Source organism: Dipodomys merriami, unplaced genomic scaffold (genome assembly GCF_024711535.1).
Source record: "Dipodomys merriami isolate MVZ:Mamm:240054 unplaced genomic scaffold, mDipMer1.0.p SCAF_76, whole genome shotgun sequence".
NCBI classification, from domain to species: domain Eukaryota; kingdom Metazoa; phylum Chordata; class Mammalia; order Rodentia; family Heteromyidae; genus Dipodomys; species Dipodomys merriami.
The window spans coordinates 3,712,887-3,737,901 of NW_027206357.1; positions in this window are offsets into that span (position 1 = coordinate 3,712,887).

Here is a 25,015-nt window from a genome sequence, read left to right on the forward strand (position 1 = left end):
ACCCTCACCCTCACCCTCACCATACCATAAGTCTAACCCTAACCCTAACATTAATACTAACCCTAACATTAACCTAACCCTATCCCTAACCATAATCCTCACCCTCATCCTCAGCCTCACTGCAAACTTAACCCTAAACATACCACAAAAAATAACCTTAACCTTAACCCTAAACCTAACCCTAATCCTCACCCCCACCCTGACCCTAAACCTAACCCTAACCCAAACCCTAACCCTAATTCTCTCCCTAAACCTAAGCCTAACCCTACCCCTAACCGTAAACCTCACACTCACTCTCACCCTAACCCAAATCCTAAACCTAACCTTATCCCTAACACTAACCCTCAAGCTAAACCTCACACTAGCCCTTACCCTAAACCAAACCCTAACCCTCACCCTCACCCGAACCCTAACCCTCACCCTCACCCCCACCGTCAGCCTAACCCTAAACCTAAGCTTAACCCTAACCCTAACCCTCACACTCTCACTCATCCTAACCTAAATCCTAACCCTAAACCTCACCCTAACACTAAACCTCACCCTATACTTAACCCTAACACTAACCCTAAGCCTAACCCTCACCATAACCCTAACACTCATCCTCACCATAAAACTCACACTAACCCTAACTCTAAGCCTAATCACCAATCTACCCCTCACACTAACCATAACCCTCACCCTAACCCTACCCCTCACCCTAACACTTACCCTCACCCTAACACTAACCCTAACCCTAACACTAACCTTAACCATCACCCTAATCCTAAAACTCATCCTAACCCTAACCCTAACTCTAACCCTCACAATCACCCTAGACCTCACCCTAAACATAATTCTAACGCTAACCCTCACCCTAACCCTAACACTCATCCTCACCCTAAACCTCACACTAACCCTAACTCTAACCCTAAACCCCAATCTAACCCTCACCCTAAACCTAACCCTAAACCTAACCCAAAACCTACTTACCCAAAACCTAAAACTCACCCTAACCGTAATCCAAACCCTCACCCTAAACATAACCCTCACCCTAAACCAAACCCTCACCCTAACACTAATCATCACCTTAACCGTCACCCTAAACATCACACTCACCCTCACCCTAACCCTAATCCTAAAAATAACCCTATCCCTAAACTTCAACCTAACCCTCACCCTCACCCTAACACTAACCCCAACCCTAAACCTCACCCTAATACTACCTTAACCCTAACTCTAATCCAAAACCTCACCCTCAACCTACCCCTAAACCTAACCATAAATCTCAACCAAAAGGTCACACTAACCCTAAACCTCACCCTCACCCTCAACCTCACTGTAACTCTAACCCCAACCCTAACCCTAAACATAAACATAAACCTCACCCTAAGCCTCACCATCACCACAAACTTAACCCTAACTATAACACTAACAATAACCCTAGCCCTAACCATAACAGTAACCCTCAAAGTAAACCTAACCCTAACCCTGATCCTAAACCTAACCCTATCCCTAAGCCTAAGCCTAACCCTAACCCTCCCACTCACCCTCAACCTAACCCTAATCCTAAACCTAACCCTATGCCTAAACCTAATCCTCATCATAACCCTCACACTAGCCCTCACCCTAACCCTAACACTAATCCTAACCGTAAACCTCATCCTAGCACTCAACCTAACCCTAATACAAACCCTCACCCTCACCCTAACACTAACCCTCACCCTCACCCTAAACCTCAGCAAAACCCTATCACCCTAAACCTCACACTCACCCTATCCCTTACCCTAATCCTAATGCTAACCCTAACCCTACCCTGCACCCTCAGCCTCAAATTAACCCTAACTCTAACCCTAAACTTCACCCTAACCCTAACCTTAAACCTAAACCTCAACATAACCCTAACCCTAACCATCACACTCACACTAAAACTTACCCTAATCCTAATAGTAAACCTAAGCCTAACCCTCAACCTCAACCTAACGCACAACCTAACCCTAACCCTAACACTAACCCTCACCCTAACCCTATACCCTAACCCTCAAACTAACCCTAACCCTCACTCTCACCCTCACCCTCAGCCTAAACCTAAAGCTAACACTAACCCTAAACTTAACCCTCACACTCAACCTAACCCTAAACCTAATCCCAATAATAACCCTAAACCTAATCCTCACCTTTCCCTCAGCCTCACCCTAAACCTAATTCTTAACCTAAACTTCACCCTCACTCTAAATCTAACGCTAAATCTAAACCTAACCCTAACCCTAACACTCACCCTAACCCTCATCCTAACCCTAACTCTACCCCTAAACCTCACCCTCACCCTAACCCTAAATCTAACACTAACCCTAACACTAAACCTCATCCTAACCTTAACCCTAACCCTCAAACTAACCCTAACCCTCACGCTCACCTCACCCTCAGCCTAAACCTAAGGCTAACCCTAACCCTAACCTAACCCTCACACTCACCCTAACCCTAACCTAATCCAAATCCTAACCCTCACCCTCAGCCTCACCCTAACACTAATTCTAACGCTGAATTTCACCCTCACACTAACCCTAACGCTAACACTAACCATAACCCTAACCCTATACCAGCCCTCCCCCTAATTCTCACCATAACCCTAACCCTAAGACTAAACCTAAAACTTAACCAAACCCTCACCCAAACCCTAAATCTAAGCCTAAACCTCATCCTCACCCTAACCCTAACCCTAAACCTAATCCTAAACCTCACCCTAAACCTCACCCTAACCCTCAGCCTCACCCTCAACCTCACTGTAACTCTAACCCTAACCCTAAAAATAACACTAACCCTAAACCTAACCATAACCGTAACATTAACCCTCACCCACAGCCTCACCCTCACTGTAAATTTAACCCTAACCATAACACTAACAATAACCCTAACCCTAATCCTAACTCTAACCTCACCCTAACCCTAACACTCATCCTCACCCTAAACCTCACACTAACCCTAACCCTAACCCTAATCCCCAATCTAACCCTCACCCTAACCCTAAACCTAACCCTAAACCTCACCCTTATCTTAACCGTCACGCTCAGCTTAACCCTCAACTTAACTCTTACCATCATCCTCACCCTAACCCTAAACCTCATCCTAACCCTCACCCGAACCGTAAACCTAACCATCAACCTAACCCTAACCCTCACCCTCAACCTCACGCTCAGCCTAAACCTATCCCTAAGCCTAACACTTAACCTAACACTGACCCTCACCCTAGCAATCACCCTAACCCTAATCCTAATCCTAACCCTCACCTTAACCCTAACCCTAACCATCACCCTAACCCTAATCCTCACCCCCACCCTCACGCTCAGCCTAAACCTAATCCTAAACCTAACCCTAACCCTAACACTAAACCTCAACCTAACCCTCACCCAAAACTTATCCCTAACAATAACCCTAACCCTAACCCTCGACCTAACACTCCAACTAACCATAAATCTAACTCTAAACCTCACCGTCAACATAACCCTAATCCTAACCCTAAACTCACCCTAACCCTAACCCTAACCCTCAACTTCACCCTCACCCTCACCCTCTCCATAACCCTAACCCTAACCTCAATAAGAACACTAATTCTAATCCTAATCCTAAACATCACCTTAACACTAACCCTAACCAAAACACTAACCCTCACTCTAACCCTCAACTTAACCGAACCCTAACTCTCACCCTAACACTAACCGTAACCCTCACACTAACCCTAACCCTCACCCTCACCCTCACCCACAGCCTAAGCCTAAGACTAACCCTAACCGTAACCCTAACCGTCACACTCACCCTAACCCTTACCCTAATCCTAATCGTAATCATAAGCCTAACCCTCAACATCAACCTAACACTCAACCTAACCCTAACTCTAACACTAACCCTAACACTAACCCTCACCTTAACCCTAACCCTAACCCTCAACCTAACAATAACCCTCACGCTCACCGTAACACTTACCCTAACCCTCACTCTAACCCTAAACTTAACCGAACCCTAACTCCCACCCTAAACCTAATCCTCACCCTCGCCGTAACCCTAACACTCACCCTAATCCTCAGCCTAACCCTAACTCTACACCTAAACCTCAGCCTCACCCTAACGCTAAATCTAACCCTAACCCTAACAGTAAACCTCACACTAACCCTAACCCTAACCCTCAAACGAACCCTAACCCTCACCCTCAGCCTAAACCTAAGGCTAGCCCTAACCCTAACCCTAACCCTCAAACTCACCCTAACCCTAACCATAATCCAAATCGTAACCCGAAACCTATTCCTCACCTTCACCCTCAGCCTCACCCTAACCCTAATTCTAAACCTAAACTTCACGCTCACCCTAACCCTAACGCTAACACTAACCATAACCCTAACCCTAACCCTCCGCCTAACTCTCACCGTAACACTAACATTAACACTAACCCCAAACCTCAACCTAACCCGCACCAGAACCCTAACTCTAACCCTAAACCTCACCCTCACACTAACCCTCACTCTAACACTTACCCAAATCGTAAAAATCACCCTAACCCTAATCCAAACCATCACCCTAACCATAACCCTCACCCTAAACCAAACCCTCACCCTAACACTTACCATCACCCTAACCCTCACCTTAAACCTCAACCTAACACTCACCCTCACCCTAACACTAACCCTAACCCTAAACCTCACCCTAATACTCCCCCTAACACTAAACCTCACCCTCAACCTACCCCTAATCCTAAACCTAAACCTCAACCTAAAGGTCACACTAACTCTAAACCTCAACTTCACCCTCAATCTCACTGTAACTCTAACCCTAAAACTAACCGAAAACATAACCATAACACTCACCCTAAGCCTTACCCTCACCACAAACTTAACCCTAACCATAACACTAACAATAATCCTAGTCCTAACCGTAACCGTAACCCTCACCATAACCCTAACCCTAACCCTAATCCTAAACCTAACCCTATCCCTAAGCCTAACCCTAACCCTAACCCTCACACTCACCCTCAACCTAACACTAATCCTAAACCTAACGCTAGCCTAAACCTAACCCTCACCATAAACCTCACACTAGCCCTCACCCTAATCCTAATCCTAACCATAAAACTCATCCTAGCACTTACCGTAACCCTAAACCTAATCCTTAAACTTACCCTAACCCTAAACCTCAGCCTCACCCAAAACCTCAACATAACCCTAAGCCTAACCCTAAACCTAAACTTAACTCTCACAATCACCCTATTCTTTACCCTAATCCTAAAACTAACCCTAACCCTACCTTGCACCCTCAGCCTCAACTTAACCCTAACTCTAACCCAAAACCTCACCCTCACCCTGACCCTAACACTAAACTTAAACCTCACCCTAACCCTAACCATAAACCTCACCCTCACCCTAGCCCTCACCCTAACCGTAATACTAACCCTAAACCTAAACCTAACCCTCCCCATAACCCTAACACAAAAGCTCACCTAATCCTCACCCTCACCCTCACGTAACCCTCAGCCTAACCCTAAGTCTAACCCTAACCCTAAACCTCACACTCACCCTAACCCTAACCCTAAACCTAATCCTAACCCTAAACCTAACCCTCACCCTCAACCTAATTCTCACCTTAATCCTAACCCTAACCCTCAACTTCTGCCTCACTCTAACCCTAACTCTAACCCGAAAACTAACCCTAACCCTAACCCTAACCCTATCCCTAAACCTCATCCGACCCATAACACTAACCCTCACCCTCACCCTCACAGTAACCGTAACCCTAACCCAAACCCTCACCCTAACACGTACCCTCATCATAACACTTACCCTCACCCTAACACTAACGCTCACACTAACCCTAATCATCACCTTAATCCTAAACCTCACCCTAACACTATCCCTAAACCTTACCTTAACCCTAGCCCTCACCCTAACCCTAACTCTCATCCTCACCCTAAACCTCACACTAACCCTAACAATAATCTTCAATCTAATCCTCACTCTCAACATAACCCTAACCCTAACCCTAACCCTAACACTAAACCTCACCCTAACCCTAACCCTAACCCTCAAACTGACCCTAACCCTCACCCTCACCCTCACCCTCAACCTAAACCTAAGGCTAAACCTAACCCTAACCCTAACCCTCACACTCACCCTAACCCTAACCATAATCCAAATCCTAACCCTAACCCTAATCCTCACCTTCACCCTCAGCCTCACCCTAACCCTAATTCTAAACCTAAACTTCACCCTCACCCTAACCCTAACGCTAACACTAACCATAACCCTAACCCTAACCCTTACCTTCCTTGAAACTCTCACTGTAACCCTAACCCTAACACTAACCCTAAATCTCAACCTAACCCTCACCAGAACCCTAACTCTAACCCTAAACCTCACCCTCACCCTCACCCTCACTCTAACACTTACCCAAATCCTAAAACTCACCCTAACCCTAATCCAAACACTCACCCTAAACATAACCCTCACCCTAAACCAAACCCTCACCCTAACACTTACCATCACCCTAACCCTCTCCCTAAACCTGACAATCACCCTCACCCTAACCCTAATCCTAAACCTAACCTTATCCCTAAACCTCAACCTAACCCTCACCCTCACCCTAACACTAACCCTAACCCTAAACCTCACCCTAACACTCCCCCTAACCATAACTCTAACCCTAAACCTCACCCTCAACCTACCCCTAACCCTAAACCTACACCTCAACCTAAAGGTCACACAAACCCTAACCCTCACCGTCACCCTCAAACTCACTGTTACTCTAACCCTAAACCTAACAATAACACTATACCTAAGCCTAACCCTAACCCTAAACATAACCCTTAACCTCACCCTAAGCCTCATCCTCACCACAAACTTAACCCTAACCATAACACTAACAATAACCCTAGCCCTAACCCTAACTGTAACCCTCACCGTAACCCTAACCCTAATCCAAAACCTAACACTATCCCTAAGCCTAATCCTAACCCTAACTCTCACACTCACCCTCAACCTAACGCTAATCCTAAACCTAACCCTATACCTACACCTAAAACTCACCATAACCCTCAGACTAACCCTCACCCTAACCCTAATCCTAACACTAAACCTCATCCTAGCACTCACACTCTAAACCTAACCCTCACCCTCACCCTAACCCTAACCCTCACATTCACCCTCAACCTCTGCATAACCCTAAGCCTAACCCTAACCCTAAACTTAACCCTCACACTCACACTATCCCTTACACTAATCCTAAAACTAACACTAACCCTACCCAGCACACTCAGCCTCAACTTAACCCTAACTCTAACCTTAAACCTCACCGTCACCCTAACATTAACACTAAACCTAAACCTCAACCTAACCCTAACCCTTAACCTATCCCTAAACCTCATCCAAACCATAACCCTAACCGTGAGGGTGAGCCTCACCCTCACAGTAATTGTAACCCTAACCCTAACGCTAACAATAACCCTAACCCTAACCTTCACCCTAACACTTACCCTCACCCTAACACTAACCCTCACACTAACCCTAATCATCACCTTAACCCTAAATCTCACCATAACACTAACCCTAAAACTTACCCTCACCCTAGCCCTTACCCTAAGCCTAAATCTCATCCGCACCCTAAGCCTCACACTAACCCTAACACTAATCCTCAATCTAAACCTCAACCTCACCATAACCCTAACCCTAACCCTAACCCTAACCCTAAACCTCACCCTAACCCTAACCCTAACCGTCAAAGTAACCCTAACCCCCACTCTCACCCTCAGCCTAAACCTAAGGCTAAACCTAACCCTAAAACTAACCCTCATACCCACACTAACCCTAACCCTAATCCAAATCCTAACCCTAACCCTAATCCTCACCTTCACCCTCAGCCTCACCTTAACCCTAATTCTAAACCTAAACTTCACCCTCACCCTAACCCTAACGCTAACCCTAACCATAAACCTAACCCTCCCCCTAACTCTCACCGTGACCCTAACCCTAACACTAACCCTAAACCTCAACCTAACCCTCACCAGTACCCTAACTCTAACCCTAAACCTCACCCTCACCCTCACCCTCACACTAACACTCAAATCCTAAAACTCACCCTAACCCTAATCCAAACACTCACCCTAACCATAACCCTCACCTTAAACCAAACCCTCACCCTAACACTTACCATCACACTAACCCTCACCCTAAACCTCACACTCATCTTCACCCTAAACATAATCCTAAACCTAACCCTATCCCTAAACCTCAACCTAACCCTCACCAGAACCCTAACACTAACCCTAACCCTAAACCTAACCCTAATACTCCCCCTAACCCTAACTCTAACCCTAAACCTCACCCTCAACCTATCGCTAACCCTAACCCTACACCTCAACCTAAAGGTCACACTAACCCTAACCCTCACCGTCACCCTCAAACTCACTGTAACTCTAACCCTAAACCTAACAATAACACTAAACCTAACCCTAACACTAACCCTAAACATAAAACTTACCCTCACCCTAAGACTTACCCTCACCACAAACTTAACCCTAACCATCACACTAACAATAACCCTAGCCCTAACCCTAACTGTAACACTCACCGTAACCCTAACCCTAACCCTAATCCTAAACCTAACCCTATCCCTAAGCCTAACCCTAACCCTAATTCTCACACTCACCCTCAACCTAACGCTAATCCTAAACCTAACCCTATGCCTAAACCTAAAACTCACCATAACCCTCAGTCTAACCCTCACCCTAAACCTAATCCTAACATTAAACCTCATCCTAGCACTCACCCTAACCCTAAACCTAACCCTCACCCTCACCCTAACCCTAACCCTCACATTCACCCTCAACCTCAGCATAACCCTAACCCTAACCCTAACACTAAACTTAACCCTCACACTCACCCTATCCCTTACCCTAATCCTAAAATTAACCCTAACCCTACCCCGCTCCCTCAGCCTCAACTTAACCCTCACTCTAACCCTAAACCTCACCCTCACCCTAACCCTAAAACTAAACCTAAACCTCACCCTAACCCTAACCCTAAACCTCACCCTCACCCTAGCCCTCACCCTAACCCTAATCCTAAACCTAAACCTAATCCTAACCCTCCCCATAACCCTAACCATAACACTCACCCTAACGCTCACCCTCACCCTCACCCTCAGCCTATCCCTAAGCCTGACACTAACCCTAACCTTCACACTAACCCTAACCCTAACCCTAATCCTAATCCTAACCCTAAACTTAACCCTCACCCTCAACCTAACCCTCAACTTAAGCCTAACCCTAACATTAATCCTAACCCTAACCCTCAACTTCTGCCTCACCCTAACCCTAAATCTAACCCTAAACCTCACCCTAACCCTAACCCTAACCCTAACCCTATCCCTAAACCTCATCCAAACCATAACCCTAACCCTCACCCTCACCCTCACAGTAACCTTAACCCTAACCCTAATGCTAATAATAACCCTAACCCTAACCCTAACCCTCACCCTAACATTTACCCTCACCCTAACAGTAACCCTAACCCTAACACTAACACTCACACTAACTCTAATCATCACCTTAACCCTAAACCTCACCCTAACACTTACCCTAAACCTTACCCTCACCCTAGCCCTCACCCTAACCCTAACTCTCATCCTCACCCTAAAGCTCACACTAACCCTAACACTAAATCTCAATCTAACCCTCACCCTCACAATAACCCTCACCCTAACCCTCACCCTAACATTAACCCTCACCCTTACCGTAACCCTCACCCTCCGCCTAACCATCACCTTTACCCTTACCATCTCCTCCACACTAACCCTAACACTAAACCTCACCCTAACCCTAACCATAACCCTCACCCTCAACCTCACGCTCAGCCTAACGCTAAGCCTAAGCCTAACCCTTACCCTAACCCTCACCCTCACCTTAGCACTCACCCTAACCCTAATCCTAACCCTAACCCTCACCCTAACCCTAACCCTAATGATCACCCTAACCCTAATCCTTACCCCCACCCTCACCCTCAACCCTAAGCGTAAGATTAAACCTAACCCTCACACTCACCCTCACGCTAACCTTAATCCTAAACCTAACCCTAACACTAAACCTCAACCTAACCCTCAACCTAACCTTATCCCAAACACTAACCCTAACCCTAACCCTCGACCTAATCCTCCAACTAACCCTAAATCTAACTCTAAACCTCACCCTCAGCCTAACCCTAATCCTAAACCTAACCCTAAACCTCACCCGAACTCTAAGCCTAACCCTCACCCTCACCCTCACCATAACTCTAACCCTAACAGTAACAATAACACTAATCCTAACCATAATCCTAACCCTCATGCTCACCTTAACCCTAACCCTAACCCTCACGCTAACCCTAAACTTAACCGAACCCTAAATCTCTCCCTAACCCTAACCCTAAACCTCACCCCAACCCTAACCCTCACCCTCACCTTAAATCTAAACCTACCCCTAAGAATAACACTAACCCTAAACCTGACCATAACTCTAACCATAATCCTCACCCGCAGCCTCCCCCTCACTGCAAATTTAACCCTAACCATAACACTAAAAATAACCCTACCCTATCCCTAATAGTAACTCTAACCTCACCCCCACCCTCACCCTCAACCTTACCCGAAGACTAACCCTAACCCTAACCCTAACCCTAAACCTCACCACAACCCTAACCCTAACCCTAATCCTAAACCTAACCCTATGCCTAAACCTAACCCTCACCATAACCCTCACCCTAGCCCTCAACCTAACCCTAATCCTAACCCTAAACCTCATCCTAACTCTCACACTAACCCTAAACCTAACCTTCACCCTCATACTTGGCCTAAGCCTAAGCCTAAGTCTAATGCTAAACCTAACCCTCACCCTACCCCTAACCCTAACACTAACCCTAACTCTAACCCTAAAAATAACCCTAACCCCAACCCTAAATCTACCCCTGAACCTCATGCTCACCCTAACCCTAACTCTAACCCTAACCCAAACACTAAAACTCACCCTAATCCTAACTTTAACCCTCACCCTAAACCTAACCCTAACCCTCACACTCACGCTAACACTAACCCTAATCCTAATCCTAACCCTATACCTAACCCTCACCCTCAACCTAACCCTCACCTTAAGCCTAACCCGAACACTAATCTTAACCCTAACCCTCAACTTCTGCCTCACCCTAACCCTAACTCTAACCCTAAAACTCACCCTAAACCTAACCCTAACTCTATCCCTAAACCTCATCTGAACCATAACCCTAACTGTCACCCTCACCTTCACAGTAACCGCAACCTTAACCCTAACGCTAACAATAACGCTAACCCTAACCCTCAAACCTAACACTTACCCTCAGCCTAACACTAACCCTCACACTAACCCTAATCATCACCTTAACCCTAACCCCACCCTAACACTAACCCTAAACCTTACCCTCACACTAGCCCTCACCCTAAACCTAACTGTCATCCTCACCCTAAACCTCACAATAACCCTAACACTAATCCTCAATCTAAACCTCACCCTCACCATAACCCTAACCCTAACAATAACCCTAACACTAAACCTCACCCTAACCATAACCCTAACCCTCAAACTAACCCTAAACCTCACCCTCACCCTCAGCCTAAACCTAAGGCTAAACCTAACTCTAACCCTAACCCTCACACTCACCCTAACCCTAATCCAATTCCTAACCCTAACCTGAATCCTCACCTTCACCCTCAGCCTCACCCTAACCCTAATTCCTAAACTAAACTTTTCCCTCACCCTAACCCTAACGCTAAGCCTAACCATATCCCTAACCCACCCCCTAACTCTCACCGTAACCCTAACCCTAATACTAACTCTAAACCTCAACCTAACCCTCACCAGAACCCTAACTCTAACCCTAATCCTCACCCTAACCCTCACCCTCACTCTAACACTTACTCAAATACTAAAACTCACCCTAACCCTAATCCAAACCCTCACCCTAAAAATAACCCGCACCCTAAACCAAACCCTCACCCTAACACTTACCATCACCCTAAACCTCACACTCACCCTCACCCTAAACCTAATCATAAACCTAAGCCTATCCCTAAACCTGAACCTAACCCTCACCCTCACCCTAACACTAACCCTAACCCTAAACCTCAACCTTAAAGTCACACTAACCCTAAACCTCACCCTCACCCTCAACCTCACTGTAACTCTAACCCTAACCCTAACCCTAAACATAACCATAACCCTCACCCTAAGCCTTACCATCACCACAACCTTAACCCTAACCATAACACTAACAATAAGCTTAGCCCTAACCCTAACCATAACCCTCACCGTCACTGTAACCCTAACCCTAATCATAAACCTAACCCTATCCCTAAGCCTAACCCTAACCCTAACCCTCACACTCACACTCAACCTAACCCTAATCCTAAACCTAACCCTATTCCTAAACCTAACCCTCACCATAACTCTCACACAAGCTCTCACCCTAACCCTAATCCTAACCCTAAACCTCATCCTAGCACTCACCCTAACCCTAAAGCTAACCGTCACCATAACCCTCAACCTCAGCATAACCCTAAGCCTAACCCTAAACCTAAACTTAACACTCACACTCAACCTATCCCTTACCCTAATCCTAAAATTAAGCATAACCCTACCCTTCACCCTCAGCCTCAACTTAACCCTAAATCTAACCCTAAACCTCAACCTCACCCTAACCCTAACACTAAACCTAAACCTCACCCTAACCCTAACCCTAAACCTCACCCTCACCCTAGCCCTCACAACAACCCTAATCCTAACCCTAAACCTAATCCTAATCCTTGCCATAACCCTAACCCTAACCCGCACACTAACTCTCAACCTCACCCTCACCCTCACCCTCAGCCTAACCCTAAGCCTAACCCTAACCCTCACTCTCACCGTAACAGTAACCCTAATGCTAATCCTAACCCTAAACCTAACCCTCACCCTCAACCTTACCCTCACCTTAAGCCTAACCCTAACATTAATCTTAACCCTAACTCTCAACTTCTGCATCACCCTAACCCTAAATCTAAACCTAAACCTCATCCTAACCCTAACCCTAACCCTAACCCTAACCCTCACCCTAACATTAAGCCTCACCCTTTCCTTAACCCTCACCCTCCACCTAACCATCACCTTTACCCTTACCATCTCCTCCACACTAACCCTAACACTAAACCTCACACTAACCCTAACCATAACCCTCACCCTCAACCTCATGCACAGCCTAACACTAAGCCTAAGCCAACCCTAACCTTTACCCTAACCCTCACCCTCACCCTAGCCCTCACCCTAACCCTAATCCTAACCCTAACCCTCACCCTAACCCTAACGATCACCCTATCCCTACTCCTCATCCCCACCCTCACTCTCAGCCTAACCCTAAGCGTAATCCTAACCCTAACCCTCACCCTCACCCTCACCCTAACCCTAATCCTAAACCTAACCCTAAGCCTAACACTAAACCTCAACCTAACCCTCACCCTAACCTTATCCCGAACACTAACCCTAACCCTAACCCTCGACCTAATCCTCCAACTAACCCTAAATCTAACACTAAACCTCACTCTCATCCTAACCCTAATCCTAACCCTAATCGGAAACCTCACCACAACTCTAATCCTAACCCTCACCCTCACCCTCACCCTCACCATAACTCTAACCCTAACAGTAACAATAACCCTAATGCTAAACATAATCCTAACCCTCACGCTCACCTTAACCCTAACCCTAACCCTCTCGCTAACCCTAAACTTAACCGAACCCTATGTCTCAACCTAACCCTAACCCTAAACCTCAACCCAACCCTAACCCTCACCCTCACCTTAACTCTAAAACTAACCCTAAGAATAACACTAACCCTAAACCTAACCATAACTCTAACTATAACCCTCACCCGCAGCCTCACCCTCACTGCAAATTTAACCCTAACCATAACACAAAAATAACTCTAACCCTAATCCTAATACTAACTCTAACCTCACCTCCACCCTCACACTCAGCCTAACCCGAAGCCTAAATGTAACCCTAACCTAACCTTAAACCTCACCTTAACCCTAACCCTAACCCTAATCCTAACCCGAACCCTATGCCTAAACCTAACCCTCACCATAACCCTCACCCTAGCCCTCAACCTAATCCTAATCCTAACACTAAACCTCATCCTAACACTCACCCTAATCCTAAACCTAACCCTCACCCTCATGCTCATCCTAAGCCTAAGCCTAAGCCTAATCCTAACCGTAACCCTCACCCTACCCCTAACCCTAACACTAACCCTAACTCTAACCGTAAACCTCATGCTCACCCTAACCCTAACTGTAACCCTAACTCTACACTAACCCTAACCCTAACCCTAAAAATAACCCTAACCCCAACCCTAAATCTACCCATGAACCTCATGCTCACCCTAACCCTAACTCTAACCCTAACCCTAACACTAAAACTCACCCTAACCCTAAACTTAACCCTCACCCTAAACCTAACCCTCACCCTCACCCTCACCCTCAGTCTACACCTAAGGCCTACCCTAACCCTAACCCTAACCCTCATACTCACCCTAACCCTAACCCTAATCCTAATCCTAACCCTATCCCTAAACCTAACCCTCACCCTAATGCTAACACTAACACTAACCCTCACCCTCAGCCTCACCCTAACCCTAATTCTATCACTAAACCTCACCCACACCCTAACCCTAACACTAACCTTAAACATAATCCTAACCCTAACCCTCCCCATAAGGCTCACCCTAACCCTAACACTAACACCCTAACCCTAAACCTCAACCTAACCCTGACCTTAAACCTAACCCTATCACTAAACCTCAACCTCACCCTAACCCTCACATTAACCCTAACCCAAACCCTAAACTTCACCCTAACCATAACTCTAACCCTCAACCTCACCCTTACAGTAACCCTAACCCTAAACCTAAACCTAACAATAACCCTAACCCTAATCCTAACCCTCACCTTAACCATAACCCTCACCCTAAACCAAACACTCACCTTAACACTTACCCTCACCCTAACACTAACCGTAACCCTAACACTAACCCTCAAACTAACCCTAACCTTAACCCTAAACCTAAACCTCAACCTAACCCTCACCATCACCCTAACCCTAACACTAACCCTATGACTAAGCCTTACGCTAACCTCCCCCTACCCCTATAACTAACCCTAAACCTCACCCTAACCCTAACCCTAAGCCTAACCATAACCCTAAACTTAACACTAAACCTAACCCTAAACCTAACCTTAAAAGTAATCCTAATCCTCAGCCTCACCCTCACCCTAACCCAAACCCTAACCCTAACCCACACCCTAACCCTCACCCTACCTCTAAGCCTAACCCTAACTCTAACCCTAACCCTCACAAACACCCTCACACTAACCCTAATCCTAAACCTAACCCATTCCCTAACCCTAACCCTCACCCTTACCCTCACCCTAGCCTTCAACCTAACCCTACTCCTAACACTAAACCTCATCCTAAACCTCACTCTAACCCTAACCCTAACCCTCACCCTAACCCTAACTCTAACCCTCAACCTCATGCTCGGCCTAAGCCTAAGCCTAAGAATAATCCTAAACCTAACCGTATCCCTAACCCTCACCCTAACCCTAACCCTAACACTAACTCTAAGTCTAACCCTAAATCTCACCTTCACCCATTCCCTAACTCTAACGCTAACCCTACCCCTAACAATAAACCTAAACCTAACCCTAACCCTCACCCTAAACGTTACACTCACCCTTACCCTAACCCTCACCCTACCACTTACCCTCACCCTAACACTAACCCTAACAATAACACTAAGGCTCACACTAACCCTAACCATCACCCTAACCCTAAACCTCACCCTAACACTAACCCTAACCCTCACCCTCACTGTAGACCTTACCCTAACCCTAACCCTCATCCTCACCCTAAACCTCACACTAACCCTGATACTAATCCTCAATCTAACCCTCACCCTCACCCTAACACTAACACTAAACCTCCACCTAACCCTAACACTCACTCTTACCGTAACCCTCATCCTCAGCCTAACCCTCACCTTTACCCTTACCGTTACCCACACACGAACCCGCACCCTAACCCTAACCCTGACCCTAACCAGCACCCTCACTCTAACTCTACACCTAAAACTCACATTCACGCTAACAGTAACTCTAACCCTAACCCTAACAGTAAACCTCACCCTAACCCTAACCCTAAACCTCACCCTCACCCTCACCGTAACCGTAACCCTAACCCTGACCCTAACAAACCTAACCTAACCCTAATCCTCAATCTAACGCTCACCCTAACACTTACCCTAACTCTTACCCTAACCCTAAACCTAACACTAACACTCACACTTATCTTTACCATCACCCTCAGCCTAAAACTCACCTTTACCTTTACGATCATCCTCACCGTAACTCTAAACCTCATCCTAACCCTCACCCTAACAGTAAACCTAACCATCACACTAACCCTAACCCTCACCCTCAACCTCACGCTTAGCCTAACCCTAAGCCTAAGCCTAAGATTAACCCTAACCCTAATCCTCACCCAAAACCTCAAACTCAGCCTAACCATAAGCCTAAGCCGTAGATTAAACCCTAACTCTCACACTCACACTCACACTAAACCTACTCCTAAGCATAACCCTAACCATAAACCTAAACCTCAACCTAACCCTCACCCTAAACTTAACCCTAACACTAACACTAACCCTAACCCTCAACCTAACCCTCTAACTAACCCTAAATCTAATGCTAAACTTCACCCTCACCCTAACTCTAATCCTAAATCTAACCCTAAACCTCACCCTAACCCTAACCCTAATCCTCACCCTCACCCTCAGCTTCACCATCACCAAAATTCTAACTCTAACACTAACAATAACACTAATCCTAACCCTAACCCTAACCCTAACCCTAACCCTAATCCTAACACTCACCCTCACCCTAAACTTAATGCAAACCCTAACCCTAACACTAACACTAACCCTCACCCTAACCCTAACCCTCACACTCACTATAACCCTAATCCTCAACCTAACTCTCAACCTAACCCTAACCCTAACCCTAAAACTTAATCTAACACTAACCATAAAACTGACCCTCAACCTAGCCCTCACTCTAACCCTAATTCTAAACCTAATCCTCATCCTAACCCTCACCCTAACCCTAACTCTAAAACTAACCCTAACCCTCACCCTCACCCTAACCCTAACCCTAACCCTCAACCTAACCCTAATCCTTACTCTCACCATAAACCTTACCCTAACCCTCACCCTAACCCTAAACTTAACCGAACCATAACTCTACCCCTAAACCTCACCCTCAACATAACCCTGAACCTAACAGTAAACCTAGCAATAAACCTCAACCTAACCCTAATCCTAACCCTCAAACTAACCCTAACACTCACCCTCACACTCTCCCTCAGCCTAAACCTAAGGCTAACCCTAAACCTAACCCTAACCCTCACACTCACCGTAACCCTAACCCTAATCCATTTCCTACCCCTAACCCTAACCCTCACCCTCACCCTCAACCTCACCTTAACCCTAATTCTAAACCTAAACCTCACCATCACCCTAACCCTAACGTTAACCCTAACCATAATCCTAACTCTAACCCTAACCCTCACCTTAACTCTCACCGTAACCCTAACCCTAACCCTACCCTCAACCTCACCCTCAACCTCAACCTCATCCTAACCATAATTCTAACTCCAAACCTCACCCTCACCCTAACCCACACTCTAAACCTAATACTTACCCTCACCCTAACCCTCACACTAACCCTCATACTCACCCTCACCCTAAACCTAATCCTAAACTTAACCCTAACCATAACCCTCACCCTAACCCAAACCCTCACCCTAAAACTTACCCTCACCCTAACCCTCACCCTTACCCTCACACTCACCCTCACCCTAACCCTAATCCTAAACCTAGCCCTATCCCTAAACCTCAAGCTAACTCTCACCCTCACCATAACACTAACCCCATCCCTAAACCTCACTCTCAACCTACCCCTAACCCTAACCGTAACCCTAAACCTCAAGGTAAAGGTCACACTAAACTTAACCCCCAACCTCATCCTCAACCTGTAACTCTTAACCTAACCCTAACAATCACCCTAACCCTAACCTTAACCCTCACCCTCATGCTCGGCCTAAGCCTAAGCCTAAGCCTAATCCTAACCCTAACCCTCACCCTAACCCTAAACCTAACACTAACCCTAACTCTAACCGTAAACCTCACTCTCACACTTACCCTAACTCTAACCCTAACACTAACCCTAACCCTAACCCGCAACCTAAACATAACCCTCACCCTAACCCTAACCCTCACCCTAACACTTACCCTCACCCTAACACTAAACCTAACCCTATCACTAACCCTAACCCTAACACTAACGCTCACACTAACCCTTACCATCATCCTAACGCTAAACCTCAACCTAAACCTAAATTTAAACCTCACCCTCACGCTAGCCCTCAACCTAACCCTAATCCTCATCCTCACCCTAAACCTCACACTCACCCCAACACTAATCTTCAATCTAACACTCACCGACACACTTCTCCTAACCCTAACCCTCACCTTTACCTTAACCCTCACCCTCAGCCTAAACCTCACCTTTACCCTTACCATCATTCTCAACCTAATCCTCCCCCTAACCCTAAAACTCAGCCTACCCCTCACCTAACGGTAAACCTAACCATCACCCTAACCCTAACCCTCACCCTCAACCTCACGCTCAGCCTAACCCTAAAAGCCTGAGCCTAACCCTTACCCTAATTCTCACCCTCACCCTAGTCCTTACCCTAACCCTAATCCTAAACCTAACACACACAAACCCTCCCCTTAAACCTAATCCTAAGCCTAAAACTAACCCTCCCCCTAACTCTCACCCTAACACTAACCCTAACACTAACGCTAACCCTAACCCTCAACATAAACCTAAATCTAACCCTAAACCTCACCCTCACCATAAACTTCACCCTAACCCTAAACCTAACCCTCAAACTATCACTAACCCTAAATCTAACCCTAAACCTCACCTTCACCCTCAACTTAACCCTAACCCTAACCGTATACCCCACCCTATCTCTAACCCTAAACCTCACTCGCAACCTCACCCTCACTGTAACTCTAACCCTAACCCTAACACTAACCCTCACACTAACCCTAAACTTAACCCTAACCCTAAAACTCAACCTAACCCTCATTCTCACCCTAATCCTAACACTAACCCTGTACCTAACCCTTACCCTAAACCTCCCCTAATCCTATATCTAACCCTAAACCTCACCCTAACCCTAACCCTAAGCCTAAGCCTAACCCTAACCCTAAACATAACCCTAAACATAACATAAATCCTCAGCCTCACCCACACTCTAACCCAAACCCTAACCGTAACCCACACCCTAACCCTCAGCCGAACCAGAAGCCTAACCCTAAGCCTAACCCCAACACTCACACTCACCCTCACCCTAACCCTAATCCTAAACCTAACCCTATCCCTAAACCTAACCATCTCCCTAACCCTCAGCCTAGCCTTCACCCTAACCCTAATCCTAATGCTAAACCTTATAATCACCCTCACCCTAACCCTAACCCTAACCCTCACCCTAACCCTAACCCTAACCCTCACCCTCATACTCGGCCTAAGCCTAAGCCTAAGCCTAAGCTTAACCCTAACCCTAACCCTCATCCTAACCTTAACCCTAACACTAACCCTAACTCTAAAAGTAAACCTCACCTTCACCCTAACCCTAACTCTAATCCTAACCCTAAACCTAAACCTCACCCTAACCCTAAACCTAACCATCACCCTCACCCTCACTGTAACCGTAAACCTAACCTTAAGCCTAAAAATAACCCTAACCGTAACCCTAACCCTCAACCTATCCATAACTCTCACCCTAAACCTAACCCTCACCCTAACACTTACCCTCACCCTAACACTAACCCTAACCCTATCACTAAACCTCACACTAACCAGAACCATCACCCTAACCCTAAACCTCAGCCTGAACCTAAACCTAAACCTCAACCTCACCCTAGCCCTCACCCTAACCCTAACCCGCACCATCACCCTAAACCACACACTAACCCTGACACTAATCCTCAATCTAACCCTCACTCACATCCTTCCCATAACCCTAACCCTCCCCCTAAACCTAAAAATCATCCGACCATAACCCTTATCCTCAGCCTAACCCTCACGTTTACCCTTATGGTCACCCCACCCTAACCCTTACTCTAACCCTAACACTCACACTAACCCTAACCCTAACCCTAACACTATCCCTAAACCTCATCCTCACCCTAACTCTAACTCTCACCCTAACCCTAACACTAAACCTCACCCTAACCCTAACCCTAACAATCACCCTCAACCTCAGCATAACCATAACCCTAACCCTAACCCTAACAATAACCCTAACCCTAACCCTCAACTTAACCATTAGCCTCACCCTAACCCTAACCCTCACCCTAACACTTACCCTAACACGAACACTAACCCTAAAACTAACACTAACCCTCACACTAACCCTAACCCTCACCCTAATCCTAAACCTAACCCTAACCCTAACCCTAATCCTCAATCTAACCCTCACCCTACTCCTAACCCTTACCCTTACCCTAACCCTAAACCTAACCCTAATCGTCACCCTTAACTTAAATCTCACCTTCAGCCTAAACCTCACCTTTACCCTTACCATCATTCTCACCCTAACCTTCCCCCTAATCCTAAACGTCACCTACCTCTCACCCTAACTGTAAACCTAACCATCACCCTAACCCTAAACCTCACCCTCAACCCCACGCTCAGCCTAACCCTAAGCCAAAGCCTAACCCTTACACTAAACCTCACCCTCTCCCTAGCCCTCTCCCTAAACCTAATCCTAACACCCACACTCGCCCTCAGCCTAACGCTAAGACTAAGCCTCACCCTAACCCTAACCCTCACAATCACCCTCACCCTAACCCTAATCCTAACCCTAACACTACCCCTACCCCTTAACCTCAACCTATCACTCACACTAGCCTTAACCCTAACACTAACACTAACGGTAACCCACGAACTAACTCTCCCCCTAACCCTAAATCTAACCATAAACCTCACCCTCTCCCTAACCCTAATCCTACCCCTAAACCTAAAACTCAACCTAAACCTAACCCTAACCCTCACCCTCACCTTAATTCTAAATCTAACCCTAACCCAAACCCTAACCCTAAACCTAATCCTAAAACACACCCTCACCCTAACTCTAATCCTAAACCTAATTATCCTCCTAACCCTTACCCTAAACCTAACACTAACCAACACCGTAACCGTATCCCTAACCCTAACCCTAACCCTCAACCTAACCCTAACCCTCACGATCACCGTAACCCTAACCCTTAGGCTCACCCTAACCATAAACTTAACTCGAACCCTAACTCTCACCCTAACCCTAAGCCTAAAACTAACCCCAACCCTAACCCTCACCGTCACCCTCACCCTCAGCCTATCCCTAACCCTAACCTTCAAACAAACCCTAACCCTTTCCCTAATTCTAATCCTAAACCTAATGCTAACCCTCACCCTCACCCTAACCCTAACCCTAACCTTATGTCGAACACTAAACCTAACTCTAACAATCACAATCAGCCTCACCCTAACCCTAACTCTAACCCTAAACCTCACCCTCACTCTAAACCTAAACCTAACCCTAACCCTAACGGTAAACCTCACCCAAACCCTAACCCTAAACCTCACCCTCACCCAAGCCCTCACCCTAACTCTAATCCTAACCCTAACCCTCATCCTAACCCTCACCCTAACACTAACTCTAAAAATAACCATCACCCCAACCCTAACTAACCCTAACGCTAACGCTCAACCTAACCCTAACCCTCACCCTCACAGAAACCCTCACCCTAACCCTCACCCTAACACTAAACTTAACCCTAACCCAAACCTCACCCTAACCCTAACCCAAACCCTCAAGCTAACCCTAACCCTCACACTCACCCTCACCCTCAGCCTAAGCCAAGCCTAAGCCTAACCCTAACCCTAACCCTCACACTCACCCTAAGCCTAATCCTAATCCAAATCCTAAACCTAACCCTAATTTGCACCCTTGCCCTAACCATCATCTTAACCCTAAACCTAACACTAACACTAACCCTAACCCTCAACCTCAGCCTCACCCTAACCCTAACTCTAACCCTAAACCTCACCCTCCCTCTAACCCTAACTCTAACCCTAACCTTCACCATGAACTTCAACCTCAGACTAACCCTAAGCCTATACCTAAACCTAACCCTAACGCACACACTGACAATCATCCTAACCCCAATACTAACCCTATCCCTAACCCTAACCCTCCCACTAACTCTCACCCTAACCTTAACCCTAACACTAACCCTAACCCTAAACCTCAACCTAACCCTCACCCTAACCGTAACTCTAACATTAAACCTCACCCTCAAACTAAACCTAACTCTGAAACTAACGCAAACCCTAAACCTCACACTAACCCTAACCCTAACCATCACACTAAACCTAATCCTCAGCCCCACACTCACCCCCAGCCTAACCCTAAGCCTAAGCCTAAAAATAAACCTAAAACTTACACTAACCCTCACCCTAACCCTAAGCATACCCTATCCCAAACCCTAACGCTTAACCTCAACCTAACCTTCACCCTAACCTTAACCCTAACACTAACCCTAACTCTAACCCACGAACTAACCCTCCCGCTAACCCTAAATCTAACCCTAAACCTCACCCTCAACCTAACCCTAACCCTAAACCTCACCCTAACCCTAAACTTCACCCTGACCCTCACCCTCACCCTCACCGTAAGTCTAACCATAAACTTAACAATAACACTAATCCTAACCCTAAACCTAACCCTAACCCTAACCCTAACCCTAATCCTAACACTCACCTTCAGCCTAAACCTCATCTTTACCCTTACCGTCACCCAAACCCTAACCCTCACCCTCACCGTAACCCTAACCCTCATCCAAACCCTCACCGTAACCCTAACCTTAAACCTAAACCTCACCCTAACACTAAGAGTAAACTCACCCTCACCTTAGCCCTCACCCTCACCCTAATTCTAACCCTAATTCTAATCCTAATCCTTACCCTAACCCTAACCCTAATCCTCACCCTAAAACTAAACCTAACCCTAACCCTAACCCTCAAACTAACCCTAACCCTCAAGCTCACTGTAACACTAACCCTAACCCTCATCCTAACCATAAACTTACCCTGAACCCTAACTCTCACCCTAACCCAAACCCTCAGTCTCAACCTAGCCCTAACTTTCACCCTCACCCTCACCCTCAGCCTAACCCTAGGCCTAACCCTAACCCTAACCCTCACACTCACCCTATTACCCTAATCCTAATCCTAACCCTAAACCTAACCCTCACCCTCACCCTATTCCTCACCCTAACCCTAACCCTAACATTAACCCTAACTCTAACAATCTCAACCAGCCTCACACTAACCCTATCGCTAACCCTAAACCTCACCCTCACCCTAACCCTAATCCTAACCCTAAACCTCACCCTAACCCTAAACCTAAACCTCACCCTCAACCTAGACCTCACGTAACCCTAATCCTAACCTTAACCCTCATCCTAAACCTCACGCTAAACACTAAGCCTAACCCTAACCCTCACCCTCACCGTAATCCTCACCCTAACCCTAAACTTAACTCGAAACCTAACTCTCACCCTAACACTAACCCTTACACTATCCCTCACCTTCATCCTAAGCCTAAGCCTAATCCTAATCCTAACCCTCACACTCACCATAAACCTCACCTTAACCCTAACCCTTACACTAAACCTAACCTTAACTCTCACCCTCAGCCTCACCATAACACTAACTCTAAACCTAAATCTCACCATCAACCTAACCCTAACCCTAAACTTCACCATCACCCTAGGCCTCTCCCTAACCCTAATCCTAACCCTAATCCTCATCCTAACCCTCAACCTAAACCTAACCTTAACCCGCACCTTAACCCTAGCACTTGTCTCTCAACATCACCCTCAGCCTAACCCTAAGCCTAACCATAAACCTAACCCTAACACACACAATCACACTCACCCTAAACCAAATCCTAACCCTATCCCTAACCCTAAACCACCCCCTAACGATCACCCTAACACTAAACCTAACACTAACTCTAACCCTAACCCTCAACCTAACCCTAACTCTAACCCTAAACCTCACCCTCACCCTAACGCTCATCATAACACTTACCCTCAACCTAAACCTAACCCTAACCGTAACCCTCCCCCTAATCCTAAACGTCATCATAACCCTCACCCTAAACTTAAACCTAACCATAACCCTAACCCTAACCCTAAAACTCAACCTAAACCTCACCCTCACCCTAACCGTAACACTATCCCTAACACTAACCCTCCCCTTAACCCTCCCCCTAACCATATATCTAACCCTAAACCTCACCCTCACCCTCACCCTAAACCTAACCCAAACCCTCACCCTAACCATAACCCTAAACCTAACCCTAACCCTCACCATAACACTTACACTCACCCTAGCACTAACCCTAACCCTAACACTCACCCTCACACTAACCCTAACCCTCACCCTAATCCTAAACTTCACCCTAACCCTAACACTCACCATAACCCTCACCCTCACCCTAGCCCTCACCCTAACCCTAAATCTAACCCTCACCCTCAGCCTAACCCTAACCATCACCCTCACCCTAAGCCTCACACTAACCCTAACACTAATCTTCAATCTAACCAACACCTAACACTAACCCTAACCCTAACCTAACCCTAACCCTTATCCTAACCGAAAACCTAACCCTAACACTCACGCTTATCTTAAGCCTCAACCTCAGCCTAAACCTCACCATTACCCTTACCATCATCCTCACCCTAACCCTTACCCTAACCCTAACCCTAACCCTAAACCTCACCCTCTC